Source organism: Motacilla alba, chromosome Z (assembly GCF_015832195.1).
Source record: "Motacilla alba alba isolate MOTALB_02 chromosome Z, Motacilla_alba_V1.0_pri, whole genome shotgun sequence".
NCBI lineage: Eukaryota > Metazoa > Chordata > Aves > Passeriformes > Motacillidae > Motacilla > Motacilla alba.
This window is the reverse complement of record NC_052046.1, coordinates 63,062,462-63,086,251: the sequence shown is the minus strand read 5'-3', so window position 1 is coordinate 63,086,251 and position 23,790 is coordinate 63,062,462. Positions and strand designations below refer to the sequence as shown.

The 23,790-nt window shown below is 39.4% G+C and overlaps 1 protein-coding gene across 12 annotated transcripts in view; it reads right to left on the bottom strand.

Moving 5' to 3' along the window:
- ARHGEF28 (Rho guanine nucleotide exchange factor 28) overlaps positions 1–23,790 on the bottom strand; it is a 124,230-nt gene that overhangs the window by 70,113 nt on the left and 30,327 nt on the right. For 4 of the 12 annotated variants that reach the window (XM_038125501.1, XM_038125500.1, XM_038125504.1 and 1 more), the window contains exons 4-5: positions 13,815–13,995; positions 6,698–6,744 (exon numbers count right to left, since the gene is read on the bottom strand). The exons of 5 other annotated variants lie outside the window; for them this stretch is intronic. The gene's annotated coding sequence lies outside the window, so the exon portion shown is untranslated. Of the gene's footprint in view, positions 1–6,697; positions 6,745–10,577; positions 10,651–13,814; positions 13,996–23,790 lie in introns of all 12 variants that reach the window. 3 more of the 12 variants (XM_038125497.1, XM_038125499.1, XM_038125502.1) reach the window with 2 other exon arrangements.

Sequence of the window (23,790 nt, the reverse complement as noted above, 5' to 3'; positions counted from 1 at the left end):
TCTGCAGCTCTTAACTATTCTGCAGTTTTCAATATTGCATTGTTTATCGACACTCCAAACAAATGTGACTATTTTTATCTACAGAAATAAGTTACTGTCATGTTTAAATGTTGTTTAAACGTTTGTGCTGGCAGTACTGTGACAGGCTAACCCCAAGGTACGCCTCTACTGCAAGAAGCCATGCAAAGATTTTGAAAAGTGGAAGAAGCAGCACAAAGATGTCAAAGCTGCAGCCCAAAATCCCAGAGTGCAATTGTCACCATCATTAGCTGCAGTGGTAACTGTGCAATTTTCTTCAGTTGCTGTTTCTCTCTGCAACTTTCAAATCATCTACCATTTGACTAAAAATTAGGGGTTTTAAATCTTCCTTTACCACAAACTGAATTTCTTTGGCACAAGCAGTCTGAGTATTTGCATATCTCAAATCATCCAAGTAGTGTACTGCCTCTTTATCACCTTACTCTCTACAGTCCTCTTTCTTTCAGGAAAAAAAGGAGTTGCAGAGAAAAGATAAGTGATATGCCAAAAGTCTTCTTAGAAATCTCTTAAGGAGAGAAACTGAAGCAGAAGTCTGCAGGTCCTGGACTAGAAATGCTATTCTGGAACACTCTGCCTCTCTCAAAGCATACATAAAGCAAAGGTAGGATGGAAAGCTGCCAGAAGAATATAAAATTGACTACAAACAGAGAAGATCTGCACAGCCTGAATCAGAGGACTCCTGTAACTGTCTCAAATAGGCAACAGTTAACACACTAACTTTCACTCCTACCTATCAGTAACCATAAAATTATTTCCTGTAGTTCCAATGTTAAAACAGGCACACTTGATTCCAAACACCTCCAAAATGCAGTCATTCTGACATAAAAATCCCAAAAAACAAAAACAAAAGAAAAAAAAAGGAGCAAAATATGTGACCGCAGCAAGTACAAAATATAATAATTTTACAGACGGAACAAAAACTGCACAAAGATAGAACTCTAGATCATGCTTTTTTCTACCTTAAAAGAAAAAAAAATATTACTTTTAAGTCTTACCCACCATGGTGAGGAAATCTAATCAAAGAAAAGAACAAAACAACAACACTGAAACCAGATTTTTCTGCATATTTCAGTACAGGCCCACTGGTATACAGAAAAGATCATTATGGCAATTATGTTCTGTTCCTTATACTGATCTGTAGTTAAATGGGGATTTCTGTGGAATCATGAAAATCAAAGGGCAGACTCTACTAAAAATATTTTGTAGCTGCCTGGTCACACAGTGAACTGCCAAAAATTTGGCATCAGTAATTTTATCTCTGGCAAGACATGGCTTCCAGGAGCTTTTCATCACTGGCAGAGCAAACAGAATAGAAGAGACAGACACCACTAGGTTGCTGGCAATGTAACATGGAGATCATGGAAATTATTTTGAAAAATTATCATCATCATCCATTCCTGAAGTTTAGGGGAGGCGAGGAGGAAAGCTGTATTTCCTTGGAAGAAAAACTGGGTGTTTGGGTCACTTTTCTTAATGGAAAAGATAAACTTTTGCAGCTTTATAAATGGCCCTGTGAACATTATCTTTCCCAACCAGCTATGAAGAACAGGAAAGAATTAAAAATGTTTAAAAACCCATGCCCTTCTCACACTGTTACATGCCCAGCAGTAACAGCATACAGCTGTCACCTCCTAGACTCCTAAAATGTACAGGGTTCTTGATTCTGAGGATGACAATGCCTGGCAGTAAAACACATGCATAATATTGAAAGGAAAAAAAAATGTTGGGTTTTTTTTTGCTTTCCATTTATTTCTTTTATTTGTTCTCCCCAACAGATACTGGTTTTCTCTCAGTGTTTCCAGCATGTTTACCTTAAATGATAAAAAGGTAAGAAGTCCATGGGGGGTGAGGTTTGGTTGGTTGGTTTTGAGTTTTGTTTAGGAGTTTTATCTCTTGTAAACACAAAACAGATCTCTAACAATTTCCAAAGGAGACAGAAAGAGGGGCAAGAACACTGGCAGATGTGACTAGCACTGGAGAGTCTTCCTACAGCCTCCTGTTAAGCATGGTCTAGCATCCTGTTGTGCCCTACTCCTATTCCTTCCATTCTTAAATAGTGCAAACCCAAAACTCATCATCTTCTTGGCTTCTTATTGACCCATCACACTCCCTGGACTGATATCCCTGGGGCTCTTCAGAGATCCTGGAGGATGAGAAACATTTTGCATTAAAAAAATCAAACTACAATTCTCAAAACTAAACTACAAGACTCACTACTACTCAGTACTAGACCTGATGCCTAAGGCAGCCAGGTCCCAGTCCAAAGACGAAGAAACAGGAAGCAAGGAGAGTTGGTGCTCTTTTAGCATCCTACCAAATGCTGAAAGCACTTGTGCAAAGGCACTTTCCAAACTTTGTGGAGAAAGTGCCATAATGATCAACATGCTTGAAAGGGATGTCTGAGGAAGAACAGAGCAGGAACAGGAGAGCCCTTCCAGTAGCCACTGCTACCTCAAAGGTCCCTTCCAATGAAAACCATTCCATGACAACATTGATTTTTGTGGAGATTTCTAAAGCAAGAACCATGTAGGAAAAGAAGTGAGAAACAGAAGTGGGGGACTTTGTACCCCCATTCAAAGAGCACTCGTATTCTCACTCGTACAAGTGCTCTTTGATTTGCACATCCAGCTACTAGTGAGATTCCAGAGTTTGCTTGTATCTATTCATTCTTTTTTATTCAATCCCCTTTAGCTGTTTCCCTCTCCCCCACTGACAACTATTTGAATTTCTCTTCTTATCCCCCACTGTGTGCTTTTCCTGCCAAAACCACTGCCATTTAACAGCATTGCCAAGCAAACTTTTTTTTTTTTTTTAATCAATTCAGGGTAAGAAAAATATTATATTTAGCAATATGGTTAAATGAGTCAGGTTAGACCATATGCTGATTTTTACATTCACATAAACCAGTAAAAACAGCTTTGGTAAACTTAAAAATTTCTGGTGGTCACCAAACTCTATTTCCATCCTTCTTCATCCCTCCCCACTTCCACTTTTTATTGCACACCCAACAGCCCATTCCCTAGCCTGCAATTCAGCCCCATCAGATCTCACACACGGTGCCCACAGTAAGCCTTTCAGGCCCTGCTGAGGTCAATGGCAAAATCCCATTGGATGTCTATGTAATGAATGTTTTTACCAACTTGAGTGCACAACCAAGGACATGGGCAAGGACAGCCCACAGTATGGCCAGCAGCAAGTCCATGCTCCAGTCCTTACACAGGGCAGTCAAAATCTGAGTTACAGAGACTTCTAAAATGAGTAGAACTGATTTCACTGCAGTTTTTCCACAAACAAGTCAACTTCTTAAACGTACTCTAAAGTAATTAAGATAAAGGGGGCAACAGAGGGTTGCTTCTTTCTCATATAGGCATTACAATGAGGAATTTTTCTTAGTTTAATACAAGATAAACCTGTGCTCAGGACACACTTCACATACACACATGTAAGAACATGTATATGTATATCTACACATTATAATTTTACTTTATATGCAAACAAGATGCCTAAGAAAATTTATTTAAATCAAATTTTAGGCACCAAAAACTTGTCCAAATCATACTCAAATTCACCAATCTTTTTACCCTCTTGGCTCCTCTAAGAATCTGCACTACCACTCCTAACAGTATGAACCATGGCCAAAGTCACTTGCTTGCTCCTGCAAGAGGACTCAGGATCTGATGTATCTGCCCAACCAAGCATCAGAGAATGAGCAGGTGTGAAGCCAGACCCTCTGTTTCAGCTGTCAATAGCAATTCTGTGTGAACGATGCCTTAGAAGGAAAAAGCATTTCAGGAGTAAGAAAAAGAAATATCAGCTATCATTTCAGGGTGGAGAACTTTCTACTTTGTCAGCTTCTAAATTACTTTATGTTCTGTCTACATGGTATAACTGGAACAAAGACCAGAGCAAATGTGGCTTTCATATTAACAAAGCATAATCACTCCCTAATGGCTTCACACACTCCTACACTGAGATACAGTCCAGTACTTAGGTCTTGCTTGACAAAAGAGATTTGAACACATGGGCACTAACATCCTACGTACCTTGCTTTTTTGAGCAAGGCAAAGTGTGGTACAGTGTCCTATTCTCAAAAGCAATGAAGTTAGAATGACTGTGAATATTAGAGTTTTTGCTACTAGTCCCAATTCCCTCATGGTGCTCTCATATTACCTGTATGGGACAGTGAGAAAATCATCAAATAGTTGAAGTACAGGTATTTGGCGTTAACAGTAACTAAAGCAATAGATAACTAGATGCTGATTTAGTGAGAGGTAATAAAATGATCTGCCAGTTTCTTATCTTAGAACTGTCTCTGATTTTATGTCAGCTCATTTCCCTCTAACGCATATCCCCTCTATGCATGCACATCTGTCCCCTTCCCTTCTGCACACACAAAGTGAATCTTCACTTTGCAGCACCAAAATCTGCATACAGAATGCCTCCATTTGGGCTGCTCTTTTTGAGCTCAGTACTGGACCACAGGCCAGTGATGTCAGATTGGCAGTCTCTGCCTGGCACAGCAGCTCCCACTTGCAGAGCTTAGTTACACATTGTATTTTCCAACTTGCTGAGCTTTCCATGAGTCCATGTTTGTATATTGCTCTTGTAGCTTTCCACAAGGCTTGAAAACACCTTTCCAGTGGAGTTCCAGTCTATAAATGTGCTGTCTAGCACAGCTGCCTATATTATCCTACCAGGCCCACAACTCACTGTGTCATTTAAACATTTCTACAGACTTTACTTCACCTTTAGTCACATATATGGCTTCAGTCACATATGTTTGCTCTATCAGATATTATTTTCAAGGTGGTTGTTCCTACAACACCTAACACATTACCTGAAAAGTTCTGATATCACAGTACTGTTGGATACACCATCTATGTATGCTAGAGACAAAAGAGGTTCCCTCTTTGTCATAGATACAACTGGGTGATCTTTCAGCAAGTTACTCCACAATGTCAATTACCTTCACCTCTTTAAAAGAAATGTCCTGAGTGTAACTGACATGCCACTACCTACCAGCAGCTTTTGGGAAGTAAAAATTTTTAATTCTTCCTATCTATGGCCAACAAGACATAAACTTCATTTTCTTTAGAAGGAACCCCAGAGTCTCGGAAAGGCTAGAAACAGAAAATTTGAGGTATATCTCTGAAGACAAACACTGTACTGTATTTATGCTTAGTTGCAAACTGTGCTATAGGCTTTTAGAATTCAGTTCAAGCACAATCAAGCAGCAGCCGCTTCATTTTAGCCATTCTCAAAAATGTAATCGATACAGCGTGCTACTTCCATATGCAAATGAACCCAAACTACTCAAATGCCAACCATAATCAGAGACCAAATCATATCTTACTTCGCATGCAAACTTCCATTTTCAGCCTCTTACAAAGTTTAATTGTGCTCTGACAAGCCAATATACAGTGCGGTGGAGAAAACAGCAATATTTTCTAAGATTAGAAGTATTTCTAATGTCTGAGCTGTTCACACCTGTAGAAATGTCACAGTTCAGTTCATTCATTACAGATTCATTATAGCCTTTCTGCTAGATCAAAATAAGAGACAATCAGTATGGCACCAGAATCTTTTCCCCCCAGCAAGATTCATGAACTGCAACACTCCACTCCAACACACACTTTCAGCATAGACTCCAAAATGTGTGCATACTGCAGATTTGATTCTGAGATGTCACTGATTACAATACCAACATGTAAGTTCCAAACAAATGGTCAATCTTCCTCACAGCTGGCAATAAAAATTAAAAAAAAACCAAGCAAACAAACAAAAAAAGCCTAAAGAGGTCACCACATTTATAAAAATTACCTAACATGTCAGCTCAGCAATATTCCACTGCATTCAAATGTTATTAATAGAACTCAAAACAAACAGTAGTCACTTGGTATTGCTATTACTTTTACCAGATTTATCTGGTTTGACCAGATTTTGTTTCCCTCAATCTAAATTACTATTTTAGCTTCATATCCACCGAGGTACTAATCAAGGTCCTGTTTCAAAGGTGTTTAAGAAATACTAAGACAAAGATTTTCCAGTTTTGTAAACAAATACATATAAATAAAAAGGAGAATATAAGACTAGAGATCAAATACAACTGATAGAAATACAGTTGTAATGGCATTTCCCACATATTTTGGTCTCTCCCCAAAGCTGTTTAGATACCTCCAAGCAGATGACAATGGGAACTTGCAGTATTTTTTGGTATCAAGCAGGATTCCCTTTTACATTCTGTTAAGGACTCACAGCTATCCACAAGGTCTCCCTCAGAGACTAACTCCTCAGATGTAACGAACCATACTGTCTGAAGGATGAAACTTATGCTAGACATAGGTCTGGTGCTGACCCCAAACTGGCAGCTGCAAGCTCCCTAAAGGCACTAAGCTTCACCATAAATACAAGAGCTTTCTGGTCCAATAGCAGGGCTTGCTTCTGCAACCTGGCTTTCCAACCCACAACTACTTAACAGGTTCTTTCAAATAATTATGATCTACACACATAACTACTCCTGCAGCACAGAAATAGCAGGAAGTGTTGAATTTATTTCTTAGCTAGAATTTATTTCTTAGCTCAGATAGGCATGCAGAGGTTGCTGCTTCTTAGACTAAATATATAAAGCTTAGTTATTGGTAAAAAGAGAAATCTGTACCTTCGTATCATCCTGGGACAACTCATCAGAAGCCAAGCTCACAGGACCTGCAAGAGCAAAGATTGCTGCCTTTAACAACAAGGAAATTCAGTCTGGGTCTGCTTTGGTTTCTGCTGCTGATCTTTCTCCTTTTTCAGCTAGGAAAGGGGACACAAGAAGCACGCAGGCAAGCCAGAACAATGGACATGGGCAGCCCATGCATCTCCCTGCAGCAGCAATCCCGTGGGCAGCATGCAAGCTGGATGCACAACAAGTGCTATGTTATTGTCACATTTATGTTTGGGCTGATTAACCCCCACACACTCAGAAAATCAACAGCTCAAGGACTGTGCCTCACACCAATGCCATAGAGCAGCTGAACTCTGCTTTTCTTCTGCAGAGATGTCATGCATTTTCTGAAATTAGACTTTGCATTTTTAATCCAAAAAGTAAAAAAATATCTTCACTTCGCTTGTTTGTTTGGGTTTTGGTTTATATTTTCTTCCAAGAGATGTGGAGAAGGAGACAGCAACACCAAAAAAAAAAAAAAAAACACCTCCCACACTTTTCAAGTTTTGCCCAAATGCAGCCTGAAGGACTACTGTGAAACAGCAAAGAAGAATAATTTGGATACAGGAATGTAAATGAACATAAGCATCATTCATGCTTCCAGAGTCATCATGGTAAATTAGCTTCATTTTATACTGAATCTTTCAGCTCTAGGTTCATATCTGTTCTCAGATATCCTCTTCATTTCTTCACCTCCAGCAAACAGTTAAACTAAGTATGCTTCAGCAGGCAGCATAGGGTGCCTTGAGGTATATGGAGCTTGGGGACCTTTACTGGCACTGAACAAAGTATACACTCAAAGTTTTTAACAAAAGAGTTCTATCAATACATCTCGGGAAAAACAATTCAAAGACAGCTGCCTGTTACCTAAATCACACAAGTTCTGAGATGCAGTTATGTGCCCATTGCAACCTGTGGTTTTTGTCCTCGGCAGGGCCCCTGGACACTGGCAGGAGTTAGGACTGGGTCCATGCTGATGAGTACCACAATCATTCTTTTTGAATTAATCCACTCTCTTCAATTAAACTCCTGCAGCACTCATGTATCTCCCCTTGCATTCTAATACGGCACAACCACAGAGCACAAAATCTCTGTTTGCTGTCAAACTAAAGATTCCAGACACCCCCCTTCAGCTAGTAGGAACAGACTAATTCTTTTGTAACTGTACATGAAGACACCTACTTTAAAGTTTCCATAAGAAGATTTTTCTACAGTATTGACATGCACTTGTCATTATTATTATTATTCAGTTCCACAATTGTCAGAAATAAAAAGCCATTTTCTCTAGACAATATATACTGTAGCAACAATTGGCTTATCTTCCAGGTAACAGTCAACTCATGGGAATGGAATTTCAAAGTCAGAAAAGAGAAAAGTACAAACTATAAAATTAGCCAAAATACCACCTACTTCACTTTTTGTTCTGCATCCTATCAGGATAACATATAACTCCATATATTTGAATTTAAGTTGCTATGGGAGATCAAGCTAGCAGCATCACCTTCCACTGACCCACTGCTTTCATATGATGGCATTTCACAATAAATGGAGGAGGTTGGCTATATCAGCCTCCTCTCGTTAACAGCTCTGGGGTTCTGATAGCATGGGGTTTTAAAGGCCTGTTGGCCTCACTCCTACTTCAGGAGTGAGTAGCTACTACTTCTGGGAATGGCAGCAGTTTTAAAATCTGAGGGGGATACCTTCATGACATGAGTGTGCCAAAATAAAGGCCTGAACTTAGCAGACACTTTATAAAGGTGCCTGCAACTCAGAATGTAGTAAAAAAGCACAATAATTTCATATAATTTTTGCTTCCAGCAGCAACAATTTTAACTCAATCTGAAACAAAATTCTTTTTGATTTCCTGAATGCTGGAAAATGGAAATTTTAAGACAAGCCACTAGTCACCAGTAACCACCATTCAGTGATTTTTAATTTTTTTGACTTGGCAGTTAGAAAACAGTCTTCCTTGCAGAAATATGGTAACCAATTAAATATTAAAATATCAGAAGATGAAAAATACTAAGTTTTGACTTTTGACTCAAGTTTTAACTTTTGACTTTTGACTTTTTTTGACTTAAGACTTTGTTGACTAAGACCACACAAACAGTAGTTATAGACTTCTCATGTCTACAATAGATATCACAGAGCATGGAACATGCAACATGTTTACTACAATCTGTTTGTGTTGGTCCTGAATACTTACAAAATGTACTTACAACACTTACAAACCTGCTTTTCCAGATGTTGAAATTATTTTTATTTTTATACATGTGCAAAGTAACTCTGATGCATGAAGGCACAAAAGTATACAGCTTCCATTGAAAACACATATAGCTAGGTGTACCTATGCCAAATATCTCTGCTGCTTATCAGAATCCAAAATGAGAGTAGATGTCCTGAACCAGAGACTCTCTCGCTCTCTCTCTGGGCTATGAATACCCACTGATGTTAGCATTCTGCTTGTGCAAGTCAGACCAAGTTGAAGCTGCTTTTTGTGCAAAATATGGAAGTAATCATCACCTACAAGTCACACTGGTCAAGTGACTGCCACATATAGTACAGCCAGTGAAGGTCATTCACTTTCTACCCCTAAGGAGCAGCATAAAGACCACCCTGATCAGAGTAGAGTACTCAGGTGAACACTCAGAGTAAATGCATTTTCACACTGTATCACCAAGGTCATTCACAAAACCTGTATAATAAATTCTCACTTGCACTTACAATAACAGATATGTAGCTTGTAACTGCTAACAACTGCTTATTATTTCTCTGCAAATTTAACTTCTAATGGCAGAATACTTGTTGCCTGAAGATGGACAGAAAATCTGGGTATAAAATTATTTTTTCAGCACTAGCAATGGAAGCATACATATTTAAATTCATGACTGTGTCTCTATTTTACCCATTCATTTGAAGTTACTAGCTGATGCCCTCAAACTAGTCCCCATCCTTTCTTTCCCTGCATCAGGTCCGGGTCCTGTCAGCAGCTTGTGCAGGTGCTCAGATTTCTGTTGCCCTCAAGTACGGCTGTGCCCAGCAGATGCTGAAGAGCAAGACCAAGCCTCCCACAGAGCTCTCAGTTTTCAGCTTGTTGCCTTATCCAAACATACAATGCCAGCCACATAAACAAATGGACAACTGATAAAAAAAATTAATTCATTCCTAAGAATCACATATAAGTCCCCAAGCTTCATACTTCTGATGGTGAAGAATGATACTTTTTTGTGATTTTCCCTTCAGCTCTAAGACATGCTTGCTCTGAGGTACACAGGGATGTATTTTGGTAATGAAAGAGCATTCTCACACGCAAGAGCAGTCCCACAATCCTTGCAGAGGTAAGGTAAACTGCTCACCAAAATAGAAAACATCTAATGGAAACAAATGAGGATTTTGCCACACTAAGAAGTTTAGGCTGGATCCCAGAACTATCCATACAAATCATTACTCTGCTCCTATCTCTATTAAGTTATTAAGCTTTACTGGAATTTGCAGGAGAGTTCATTCAGTTAAACACTGCCCTCTCCTGGAACCACCTGACATTTTTCTAGCTCTTAAAATGGAATCAGTTAAGGCTTTTCCAGTCACTATAAACATCATAATATTTTGTGAACAGTTTCAGTCTGACATTGGAAAACCAATGCTCTGTAGGGAGTATCATGATTTACAAAACTCTTGTAATGTATTACTTACCTATTCCACTGTTCTCTACTAACAGGTCTTTAAAACCATATGAAACATTATCTTTCTGAATAAATAAATCCTGTATGAATCTGTGCCAACTTTCTAGAGCTTTGAAAGATTGCAACATTATGGAATAAAAACACTGTACCTTCTACAGAGCATGTTGTGCTGCAGGGCATTTTTGGACCTTCCACTGTCTCAACTTCATATGAATTAATACTCTATAAAAAAATCAAAATTACAGTAACTGTATTTGATGTCCAGGACATTTATCTGAAAACTCAAGAACAATATCGAGACTGACAAACACTTATGTTATGAGCAATACTAAAATGACTGAGAGATATTCCACAAGGAATATTTTATTGGCTACCTTCCAGAGGAAACTGATAGCAATCCCTCAAGAGGAAAACCAATAAATTATTTTTAACTACAGAGAGAAATCACCTCCTGCTTACAATACATGAAATATCTAAAGGAACAGATTTACCATTTGCACTTCACGGGTTACAGCCTTCTTTTTTATGAGAAAAGCAGCACAACAGCTTTGCACAACAGCTCCATTCAGAATTCTAGTTTACGTTAACAGCATCCCTGTAAAGCAAGTAATTTTGATGGATAGGTAATATAAAGAGATGGACCCAGTCTGGAAGCCAGGAGACATTCCACTCCCCATGTCTGTAGCCCCTGGCCAGGCCGCTCCCTCACTCAAATACACACCAACTACATCACTCCAGCTCAAAAGGAAGAGGGGGCTGGGATACAGTCTCCTATTTTAGAAGTTACCCTCAGAAATTAAAAACAAAGTGGGAGGAAGAAAGAATGGATTCTTTTGTGTCCTTTCATCTACTACTCTGCTTGATTCTAGTCTCTCCCTCTAGTAGACTGTCTGTGTATTTGCCAACTACCAAGAGCTGCAAACAGAGAAAAAACATGGTAACCTGAACACAAAGGAAAAAGCCAGGGAAAACCCTGGGTGAATACTGCAGCCAAACTGATTTGAAAGCCATGAAGCCCCACCTCAGTGGGGCAAGTTACATTTTTTTCTGCTCATCTCTTGCTGTGCTAGGCAGTTTTCCACCTGAACACCTGCCAGGCAGAAAAAGTCAAAAGAAAGTTGGGAAACTATTAAATCTGTCCATCACAAAAAAAAAAAAAAAAATTACTTAAATGATCATAAACTATGTTAATCACTTTGGATGATTAGCCTGGCTTGCCTGGTTTCTTTTATTACTCTGACACATTTCAAACGTGTCCATCAGTCCCCAGAGCTCTCTTCCTCTCACAGAGGACCTGTGCCCTGTACTGGCTGTGCTGCCTGCAGCAGCTCAGACTGCCTTGTAGATCACATTCTCCTGCCATCTAGGTCTCCACTGAAGGTGCACAATGAACCAATCACATTGTGCACTGGCAGGCATCACTACCACACAGCAACCTCTGCCCCAAGAAGGTCACACAGAATTTTGCAATTTCACATTCTTTTTCACCAATTTCAACTATCTCCCCCATCTCTGTCGCCTAGAGTGGCCACAGGGTTCCACTTTTTGAACTGCTGAATGAAGGCATGGCTCCCATAAAAGCGACTTTAGCTTACAGCTTGTTTTAACTTTTCCATTACTGTTTTAACTGAAAGAACCGACACAGCAGAGAGTGAAGAATATATTTCAGAAAGAGTCATGCTTTTCTTGCATGAATAGATGTGCTGCTGTCTGAGGCAATCATCTCACACAGATCCAACACTACATGCCACCATAACTGAGACAAAGCTCCCTTTCTTCAGTTCCTGACTTTCTGACTCAAGCATAACGTAGCAATGTGGTCATTTATACAGTCTAAAGACACCACATGTACAGCCTTAGTCTTCTGTAGATGAAATGAATACTCTAGGACAGCAGTAAATTCTACCTCTATTTTAAAAAGACTATGTACTGTGAAATCTCTAATACCTACCAAAAATTTATAATTGCTTTTCATGCTTTGGAGACAACCAAAGAGCTCAAAATTCTTGTTTGCAACAGAAGGAAAATTAATTTTACCTTTCCTTTTGGACATAATACATAGTCTAAAAACAATAACTTGTGTATAAGAAATTAACTAAATAAACCATGTGATCTTCCCAATTATTCTGGTCTATTCCTGCTTGATTGAAAGTGCTGCAACACTGATGCTGAGCATGAGGGGATAAGGTCTCCACAACAGGACCTAGACTGCTGCAAGTAGAGGAATGGCAAAAGGGGAACCAACAAATCCAGGGCAGTAGGCTTCTTCCCAAATACACCAAATGCAGAATTTTCTAGCTTTTCAGAGTCTTTGAGAATACCTAACATGCCACACTTTCTTTTTCCATTTCAATGACTGAATGAAAAACAAGGACTTTGCGAGGGCAAGAAAAAGGCAATCATATAAATAACAATGCATTCTTGATTATAGTCTTGGTTTTCCTTTTGAGTTCATTATTGTTAATGGAAAAGCCACACACAAATTGCAGGGACTCTGCAAACTACAGAGAGTAACTTTTTTGTATTGAAACCAATCAAAATCTCAAGAATGTAGTTACGTAAGATTATACATAAGGACTATACTGTATGCTGCACCTTAAGTTTCTATATTAAACATAACATATAAATAATTTTCTAAGTTTAAAAAAATGCAGCATGACATAAAGGTAACACAAGGAAAATCAGTGCACAAATGAGGAAATCCAAACCTAAGAATGGAAAAGAAAAGCTGAATTTCAAGACCAGAAGAAAAGCCAACTTTTTGTGTGATTTTAGCTCACTAGTTTTATGTATGTTGTGCAGTCTCAATCTAAAAATACAGGTAAGCATCTGCATTGCTATTAAAGAACTTACACATTCAAGCATTCTCTTTACTTTATTGAATCAAGAGATGTCCTGAAGGATATGACAACGCGCTTCAGACATTTTACATTAAAATGAAAAAAACTAAGCTAAACTCCGTAGAAAAAGTCTGTAGCCTGTATTTCTGCTGCACATAACAGACCAGGGTTAGCTCTTGATAACAGCTCCCAGGCATTACACTACTGGAAGAATGGAACTATATTAAATATTTCAAAGTACAAGCATGAATACAATGGCAATGCAATTGAAGACACAGAGATTTCAGGGAAAGATACTCCATGATTAGAAAACAACTTGGGAGGCAAAAGAGTCTTTTACAAAGTTTTCAACACCTCTTATGTTCCATCTTCAGACATACAATGTGCTACACCCACACAAAGTAGAAACCCACAACAGTAATCACAAAATTATACTGGTGATCAGTGACACGGCAGCTTAAATTAAAAGGTTCAAGTTTAATTAAATGAAAACAAATCCAGCCTGAAAAGTCTACAGCTGGAAATCATGAAGAAAATCTGTGGTACCTGGTAAAGAACAGGTCTGTCCCAGAAGTATTTTCTGAAGAGCTTAATGTCTGACTCCAGCAAGTGCTGTGCAGTGTGACTCAATGTCAGCGCCAGAGCTCCAGATGAATGAACAAACTGTATGCAGGCATCCTCGCTGATCTCTGCTCTTGAAATGTCAAGCAACTGACTGCCCTGGAAGCTGAAATGACAAACTGTTTTAGCCACAGCAGATGCCCTCTGCACAGCCACAGCAGATGCCCTCTGCACAGGCAGAATGAAAGCACTGCCACAGTGAGCTTCCGGCTCGCCTTCAGCACAACCCGTCAGGATCCCAACACACCCACCACAAAAACCAGAGTCAGAAAATCTGAAACATCCACTGAAAACACAGCTGGGCAAACAGAAATGTACCAATGACTCTTTTCAGCATTAAGAACACAGAGCTACTTCTAGCTATCAACTGGGAAAAAAACAATGTTAGCTCTAGACAGTTAGTCACTACTTAAAGAAGCCAGAATGAACAAGCTGTGACAATACCTATTTCTCCTTATTGCTGTAATTGAGCAACAGTACTTTTCCTGTCAATGTTGCCATATATAGCAGTACGACACAACTGGCAGCTAGCAGAATTGTTATCTCACGGAGTGAAAAACAGAAAGCATCTCAAGGGAATACAGTATAGTTTGGACATAACAAGCAAATGAGACAGTCATAACATAATGTACTGTACCATGCTGTATTTTTTTAAAGTTGAAGTACAGATAAGTCTCACATAAACTATAGGCTGCATGGAGCCAAAACTGAAACAACCACGTAGCAAAATAAAAAAAAATGTATCCCAATTCTTGCATATTTCTATTTGCAAAGAAAAGCCAAGAGTAAGAAGGGGTATCTGATACTTAACCATTTAGTATCCTGAGACACATACAAACACCCCATGCAACTCCTCAGGACTGTACAGACAGAGCTCCAGACAGCTGAAACGTGCCAGAAGGCACTTGTCGTTTAAGTTATTTGTCAGTGTGGCAGTTCTCGGGCAAAACAGAGTCATAACTGCAGCACTGTCTTTGTTGCTGATTCTTCCTTATTTTTTTGTTCAAACTTGAGCTTTAGAGGGGTCACAAAGTCTGCTGAGGTTTTGCGGAAGTCAGGTCCTATTGTTCTCTTCATATATAAATATTTCTTTATATATATTTTTAAGGAATATCTTTATTTGTTTTAGTGTGTCAGGATTCAGCTGATACAGTGCTGAGAGAGGTACCTGATGGTGCAGCTGGTCCTAGCATTTAATTGACTATTAATTTACTTCAAATGTAATGAACAACACAAATAATAAACTTCCCACAATTGTAAATGCAAATTTACCATTTTAAATTTTAATACTGGCAAAAGGCAGCAGAAACCAGCACAAAATAGGCAACTTTTTCCAGATAAACAACAATACTCCCCACATCCCTTAAATGACAAGACATTTTCATAGAAAAGAGTAAACCATTATGCATCTTTACACTTTGTAAAGATCTCAACAAGTTTGGAGTGTCCGTTCTGTAAAGCCAAATCTTAGTGTTGCTCCATCCTCATTAGGTAATGCTAATGCTGATGACCCTCGAGGCTGGGCTGCCAAGAACAGGGAAAGCTTAACCAAGCCCAACCTCATCACAAGGTGGAGAAGAGTTTCTCTTTGTTAGGCTCTTAAAAAAAAAAAAACAGCAAGCAGATGAAAATCATCAGTAACAAACCCCAGCATCTTACTTGCTGGTAAGCATCAAAAGACACTATCATCTGCAGAAATAACACAGCTCAGGTTCAGGCCTACAAAATTCTTTTGGCAGAAGACTTCAGGTCTTTCACTGAAAACAGCATTTACATACTTAATTGCATACGCAGAGCTAAAGAATAGCTAAATGCTATCTAATTTCTTCTGGAAATTAGCTGGAATTAGATAATTCCAGCTGTTAATTAACTATTATTTCTCTCATTCTCTGTATGTAATATAGCATTCAGCACCAGTAAATGTCCCAATGGAGAAGATAGTTAAAAAGCAATTCTCCTGCAATTTGCCTTGCCTCAGCAACACAAAACATCCAGCAGCATAGCCAAATATCTAAACTAAAAAATTAAAAAATATTTTTAAAAGGGTATGATTTCTCAAGGCAGGCTGCTTATCAGGACAGTAAGAGATCCATATAAGCTTGTAAGCTATAAAATAACACACACATATACAGAATATGCCAGATAATTGCTGCTTCTCTCTTCTCAAAAGGTGACTTCATGTGCCAATCCTTCCTCTCCTCTCCATTTTTAGCACATAATTATCAAGTTCAATGGATTAAGTTTAAAATAAAGGAGTACACAACCATAACTTAGTCACTAGCTGCTGAATCATCATTCACACCATTCCCTGGCTTGTCTTCAAGGAAGGATTTATTTGCCTCAATACATATATTCTCAAACAAAAGGTCTCTGCAATTTAAAGGCAATAAATAAAATACTCTCAAGTGCCACTCAACCAATTTCTTACACTGATATTTTGGTATGAAGTTAAACATAAGCGTTCCTCCACGAGGGTTATTTAGAGACCCCTGCTCTACAGATTTCAGAACAATCAGCTAAAATATGTTAGGTTTCCAGTGATTCAAGAAATGTCACTGAAATTTCCATTTCTTTCCCTTCACAGCTTCCTTTTGCATAAGTGAAGGCTGCTGTCATGTCTCAGCCAAATACATCCTCTCTGGACATTTTAACAGAAGAGTTGCCTTCTATGAAGCTGAATGTCTTCCCTGGAGGCAATGGGGGAAAAGTCATTAGCCTCTTTTGAAAATGCTGGACTTAGAGTGTTATTATATTCAAAAAAATTCTTTATCTCCACATCTCATAGAGCCAGAATTGCAAGGAATTTAAGGAACTTTCCCTACCACTATAGAGGGAAAATCACTGTAGGATCTCCGCTGGTGATACAGTTTTTTCCCCGAGTATTCGGTATTGAGCATTTGGTGGCAACCCATGCACACTTTTGACCTTTCCATTTCAAGTGGAATCAAAACTTCCAGACAGTCAAATCCCAGAAAAACACACCATGCTTCCTTCTAAATGGAAGAAATTCCAGGCATCAGAGTAAAAGGGAGCTTCAGGGCACAGACTTTAGCACTTTAACGCCAGCACACCTGAATGTAGTGTCTGACAACTATTTTTATTGCAGTTCTAACAGAAGTAGACACATTAACAAAACACAGGGAAAATTCTTTATACCAGAATATCACTAAACATTTACATAATATGTACCTAAGTATTTGTGGAACATACATATAAAATGTCACACCACTATTTTTCTAAACTTCATCTTACTGTAGCTAGCCAATATGTGACCTGCTAACCCTACCTATGCAACAGTTTTCTTCACAGGTTTCAGTCTTTAAAGTTTTTTCTTGGTCTTCCCATTTCAGATTATAGGAAAATACATGTCCATCTGGGCACAGAATCACAGAATCTGTGATCCAGGGCCACAGAGGAAAGTAATGAATCATGGGGTGTTTTTCTCCTCCAAGGTCTAAAAAGTGTTTCAAGTTTCAGTCTTTGGAAAGGATGATCACTGCTACATTTTAGTAACCAACACTAACATGATCTGTAGCATTTACACATCTATGGAACGAGATAGTACAGATGTTTCCAAGTTTTTGAGCATATAGCAACCTTTATGCCACTGAATCCAACTCAAGCAGACTGCTTTGCTAAACAGAACCATAAGCAACATGGAACCACAGAAACGCCTGGATCATAATTAAACTTCAAAGACCACCTACTCCAAAGACCCTGCCATAGACAGGGACAGCTTCCACTAGAGGAAGTTTCTCAAAGCACCATCTAACCTGGCCTTGACCAACACAGCCCGGAAGATCTGACTGAAACTCACTGTTCCAAAGCCCAGTCAAGCACTACTCATCAAACACCGTGGTCTGCCTGGATCTGAGACCTTCTTCTATGGAGGAACATTTAAATAAGCACAGTTAAGGCTTCTCAAAACCTGTGGATGATGTGCTACTTGAAAAATGAGAGACCACAGTACAATTTCCCCATCAGCCAGATGCGATTTGAACACACACAGCTTCAAATTTTTTGTTTCAAAAAAACAGTCTGTTTTCATCTGATGGAAGCATACCATGTTCCCTCCATTGCAGAGTAACTGAAAATAGGGCATGGTGCAGAGGGAAATCCAGGGGATGCAGGGCAAAAGACCAAGAAAACAGCAGACTGACTACAATTAAACAATCAGCTAGTTTTGTTTAGACATGGATGCCTTTCTCATTATACCATCGTCCAAAGTGAAAAACACTGCTCAAAGCCTGGATATCTCTCTCTCACTCGGAGAATGACCTAACAATTCAGACACAGTATGAAAATGTGTGCCAGAATCTCCCCTTTCCCTAACTGTATATCTGAATAGAGATTGATAACATCATCTGTGCTTTGCATAGACAGTACTGGCCCCAGTGCTATTTCTGTACTTCAGAGTCTCCCCTGAAAGGACTTCAGCAGACTCAAGGCTGCGTCACCCATCTGATCCCCAGCAGAAAACCTTGTCTGGAGTGTTTATATGTTCACCAGGGAGTTCACGTTTAAATACCCAGAAAATTATGTGGTCCAAAATGTAGACCCTGAACAAATATTATGCATTAAAAAAAAGGAAAGTTTTCAGAATTGCTCCTTGATCTGGAATACTGAAACTCTGCTAAAGTCCCACTTAAGACACCAAGCTGTGTTCTTCAGATGCTTCCAACTAGACCATACTACACTACACTGCACTGTTAGTAACAAGACAGTAGACAAATTAATCTAATTAAAACACATGCAAACACATCATTCAATATTAAGCATGCCAAATATCTGTAGATGCAACCCTAATCCTCAGACTAAATGCATTGAGACAAAAAGGTAAACTTTACTCCGAACGTTGGCCTGTGGCCACTGGGTTTCAATGTATACTATAACAATGCAAAAAAAAAGCCAGATAAGCTTGCTCTGAGGATGATAAGATTAGCACTTTTTCACTCAGCAAAAAGAGAGGCCTTAGATACCCCTCTCCCTGATGAGGAATAACCTTCTCTCTGCTCCAACACTGCAGCAAATAAAGTTACTCTGGCAGCCAAATCTTTCTTACAAACAATGCAGTATGAATAAGTCAGCTGCAAAAGAACAAGTTTTAAAAATAACAGTAATTAATCTTTGTCTTCGGAAACCGCCATCTAAAACAATAACTTCTACTATCTCACCACATACAGTCTAGTAACTGATCTTTATCTGCCTAACCCAACAACCTCCATCTAACCTTATGCTAAATTTGTTCATGGCCAGCTTGAATGCACATGGTAGCTGAACCACCCAGCAGGTTCACTGTCTGCTTTCAGCCCTGATACACTTAGTCAGAAACAGCACCCACATTCCTCCCCATCCTTTACCTCTCTAGATGATGTGTTTGCTGGGCTACTCTCTTCCTACTAGTCCCACATGGCTTGCCCAGGAGTGAGCAGAAACTAATGACATAAAGCAATTACTAATTCCTTCCCGACAGGAAAATCTGAAATTCAAACTGTCTACTCAGAAGTATAAATGGAAAGGCAGGTATCCTCTTCAGTACAAGGATTTTTCACCACAAGGAGGGTGAAGCATGGGACAGGTGTCCCAGAGAGGTTTACAGACTATCTGTCCTTGAGGTGCTCAAAACCTGATCCTTTGCAACCTGATACAACTCTACCTGCCCAAAGTAGAGGGTAGGACCAGATCACCTCTGGGGACAATGGACCTGGTCACCTCCAGGGACACTGACATGCAAAATCTGCTGTTGTCCTATTCCAGAATCAGCAACACTAAAACAAACAAACAAACAAAAAAAGACATGATGACTGATAATAAGCTTTTTAAACACACCTGCCTATAAAGAAAAGATTTTAATTAAAAGATGGTAAAGTTCTGAAACAACATGAGGTTAGCAATTCTTTACCTTAAAAAACAATTTCTAGTTTCAGTTCTCTTTTTTTACCACCTTCTCTTATACTTCCTTAGTGTGGAAGAAGACATTTTCCTACACTCTTACTTTGTTTTCCCATACCCCTGAGGAAGAATTCAAGTGTGGCATAAAGGCAGGGATGGGGAAACTACAAAGAAAACATGACAGAAAGAAAACTACCCAGAAACAAACATACACACAGACCAATATAGTGGAAAAAAACCCAAGATAATTCAACTGCATTCTGTGGCAAGCTGGTACAAAATAAAGAAAAGAAGGAAAACACAGGACTTCTTCAACATATTCATATTTAAATGGTATAAAATACTATTTAATTTCAACGGTATAAAATGCCATTTTCCATGAATGTACAAACAAAATCACTCCTATGATATGAAGGACATGCTGCTGGCTGATTCAGACAGGGTCAGCTACTGCAAGGTAGGCCAGGCTGTAAATGACAGGCACTATCAAGACTGTTTTGCATTGCATCCTTGTTTTCCAACCAAAACATTCTGTTTGGGTTACACAGAGCTGAGCCAAACAGTCTGTTTTAAACATCAAAAAAAAAAATCCTTTTGTTCTTCCTTGCACCTGAATCCCTTCCTATGTCCAAAAAAACAAACTAAAACCAAATATTTCTCTCTGACAGAAATGACTAAGCTCCTTCTGGGCTCTGAATCTCATTCATTTCCTGGAAGGAGACTAAAAACTCCAAGACTGAAAAGCAGGGGTAGACATCAAAACTGGCCAACAAATTGAATTTTTTTTCCTGGCTTCATATTTTTATACATTACGGCTAATTTTTTCTCCATTAAGAATGAGATTATTTATAAAGTTGTCTCCAGTGCACCCCACTTCTGCAAAAACCCACACAAGTGGTTTTGTTAAGGGACATCAGGCTACAATGCTTGAAGTACGTGACAGACCACCTGAGAGCATACCCGCGTGAACCAAATCCAAGAGACTGGCATCAATCCTACAGAAGAAAAGGAGAGAAGATAAAGGTCCACTGCAAAGGGAGTCCTGCCCCAGCAGTTTTAGCAACTCCCATCCACTAGCCCCATGCATCATGGTGCCACATCTACATCTCAGATGAAGTTCCAGCTGACTCTACTGATTAGGTGACCCCAGCTATGATGCAAAACACTACAGGAGATGGTGTCTGTTGCTGGAAGGGATATTCCTCATCCTTTAGTACTGCAGCCAAACACTCCCTCGAGGTGTCTGGTCTAAGACACTTGCATTTTGCGCACCACCCAAGTGCAAATACCAGCTGGGACATTCTTTCAGCCAGGAGAAGAGCAGGGTTCTCCAGCCCAGTGCTGATCCAAGGCTGAGGTCTGGGTCAGACCACAGCTTTGTATCTGGTCTCTTCAGCAGCAGTGGTTTCAGAGCCCCAGTTCTCTATACTGCCTTCAATAGGAAACTTTATCTTCTGTATCTCCTGGAGTACTCACTCTCCTGTCATTCTGCATATCTCCAAGTGCTCAGTGCTTTTCCCAGAAAAGCCTCTTCATGGTCAAAGGGATCTCAAATGCCTCCTCTCTGGCACTATTTCCACTGACCAGGAGATGAGAATCATACACTTGCTGGAAACCCACAGCTTGAAGCGTGCTTGACAATATCTTGCGCCATGCAGGTTTCTGGGTCAGCAGCAGGCTCTAGAAGACACTCATCTGCTCCACAACACACAGGCTAGCATCCCCCTCCCTCTGCCAGGCACAGTTTCCAAAAGGACAAACTCCTACTGAGCCAAAGGTTTATCTGTTTCTCTAAATTCCTGAATTCTCTGACCAAAATACAATTACCTCTCCTCACAAATCTCACCAGACCTAGACACACTTATCCACTGTTCCCAGTATTTTCCTAATTCTGTGAAGGAGAACAGGCACTTTTCACTCCTCTCCATTTCCTTCCATGGGAAAAAAAAAAATCAAAAATTCCAGGCTGAAGAGGAGACCCAGACAGAATTTCTTTAATTTACATCAAAACCCTGACATGCATCAGTCAGGTTTGAGCTTGTGCACTTTAGAAGGAATATGTGTAATACTAAGTGAAAAGAGTAACATTAATTACGAAGGAAAGGGGAGGGAAAGGGCCATAAAGGAAAAAAGTGACACAGAAAATGGGAAAGTGTCCCCCAAAGGCAGACTCTAAAGCAACCCATAAAGCAACACAGTAGCTCAGTTCATTCCACAAGACCTATCCCTAGAAAACAATTACAATGCATTTATGAAAAAAAAAATGGAAAATCTCCTTGTTCACAAAAGGGAACTAAACACTGATTCCTTCTCTACGATCCACAATTAGTTTTCTTAATTCAGGTTGTAACATTATTGCTTCTATTAATAGACAAAAACCTAAAAGAGCAGTCTTCCTCTTGAAAATAAATGTAAATGGTGGCAAAGCTGGCAGCAAATGTTCTTTGTTTACCAGCACAGTTAAGTAACCCAGACAACATGAACTCTCTTTACAGCGTGTCCAAAACAACCAGAAACTAACATGCTCTCAGCTTCTTGTCCATAAAGTGCACTGCTTGCAAAGTGCCCTCCTGCACTCCCATTTGCTCTCTGACAGCTGAGAAATGTAAACCTGTATTTGTCAAGGATAAAAAAGCTGCAGGGAAGATTCTGAACCTATGTCCGACAGTTCTTAGGATTGCCAGTACTGGAAGGCTGCCAAAATCTGATTGTGCTAAGAAAAAGAGAGTTGGAAGCATTTTTCTCTTTCAGATTAATTTCTTCTTTCTCTCTTTTTCTCTTTTCTTAGTCTTTCTTTCTTCCCTTCCTTCTTTGCATATTTCCCTTTTTTAAAATTTTTTTTGGTAAACAAAAATACTGTGGGAAAATTCTCTTCTCCTTTTTTTGCTGGCAGCACTAACAATTTCTTCAGCTTATTATTGTCTCCATAAATTCAATAATCCAGTTCAGAAGGAAAATATCCTTTATCAAGGTACAATAAACAAAATTGGCCTCTCCCTCTCCCTCCTTCCCCTTTCCTGAAACCCACCAAAAAATGAATGTCTAAGCATAGCACCTTTGCTGAGCCCCCAGTTTTCTCTAGCACCAAGATGCTGATCTCAGCATCTGACCACTCTGTGGGAGTGAGCAGCTCTTGTCACAGCTGTCACACAGACATCTATTACAAGTGAAGATTACAAAAAGGGTCATGTTTTCTTGTTTCTTTTGTTCAACTTCCTATAATGTGGCCAGTAACTCCTGACCTGTGCAACTACACTAAATTCCTGAATTATTTGCAATGCTCTCTAGACAATCTCTTGGCTCTCTTTATCCAATCATTCTTATACCTTATAAAAGGAATACAAACATTTTTCCTGAATACCAAAACTCCTATGACTAAAGAGTTCCTCTACCTTTCCATCAACTCTTACATTTCTAAATCCTCATAAAAATCAATGAGGTAAAAAAGCAGCAGATGGTGCAATAGTTTTCTCCAGCAACACGTCACTCAAAAGTATTTTTTCCAACAAAAATAGCCCTGCAGCTCTGAAGACTGACTGAATTGCAAAAGTGTTATGCCCTAAGTAGTGATGGATGATAGCACCCCTATCTCTCATGACATTCATATTAAAAAGAGCATCCTGACAATGTCAACTGTCAAGACTCCTCCAATCTTTGGTACGAGGAGTTGTAGGGACAGCAGGTAGGGGAAGTTCTCATTCTACTTCTAAATACTGATAAATTTCTAGATCCTGTTTCTCACCTCTTTTTAACTTTCAGAGCACGTAGAAGAGTACAGGGATAACTCCTGATCACCTCACTGTTGAAGATGAAGGACTTCTCCTCATATCCTGAGACATCTGAAGCTCTCCAGACTCAGTCCATCCTCTTCTCCCCCCCTCTCCTTCCCCTCTGTGCACAGGCCTCCCTCAGCCACAGACAGCTCTCAGCTTTGCTTGGCATTCTTGGCTTTGGGGATAAAAATACAGTGATGGGGACAGCACAAGGAAGCAACTCCAGTCAGTGCTTC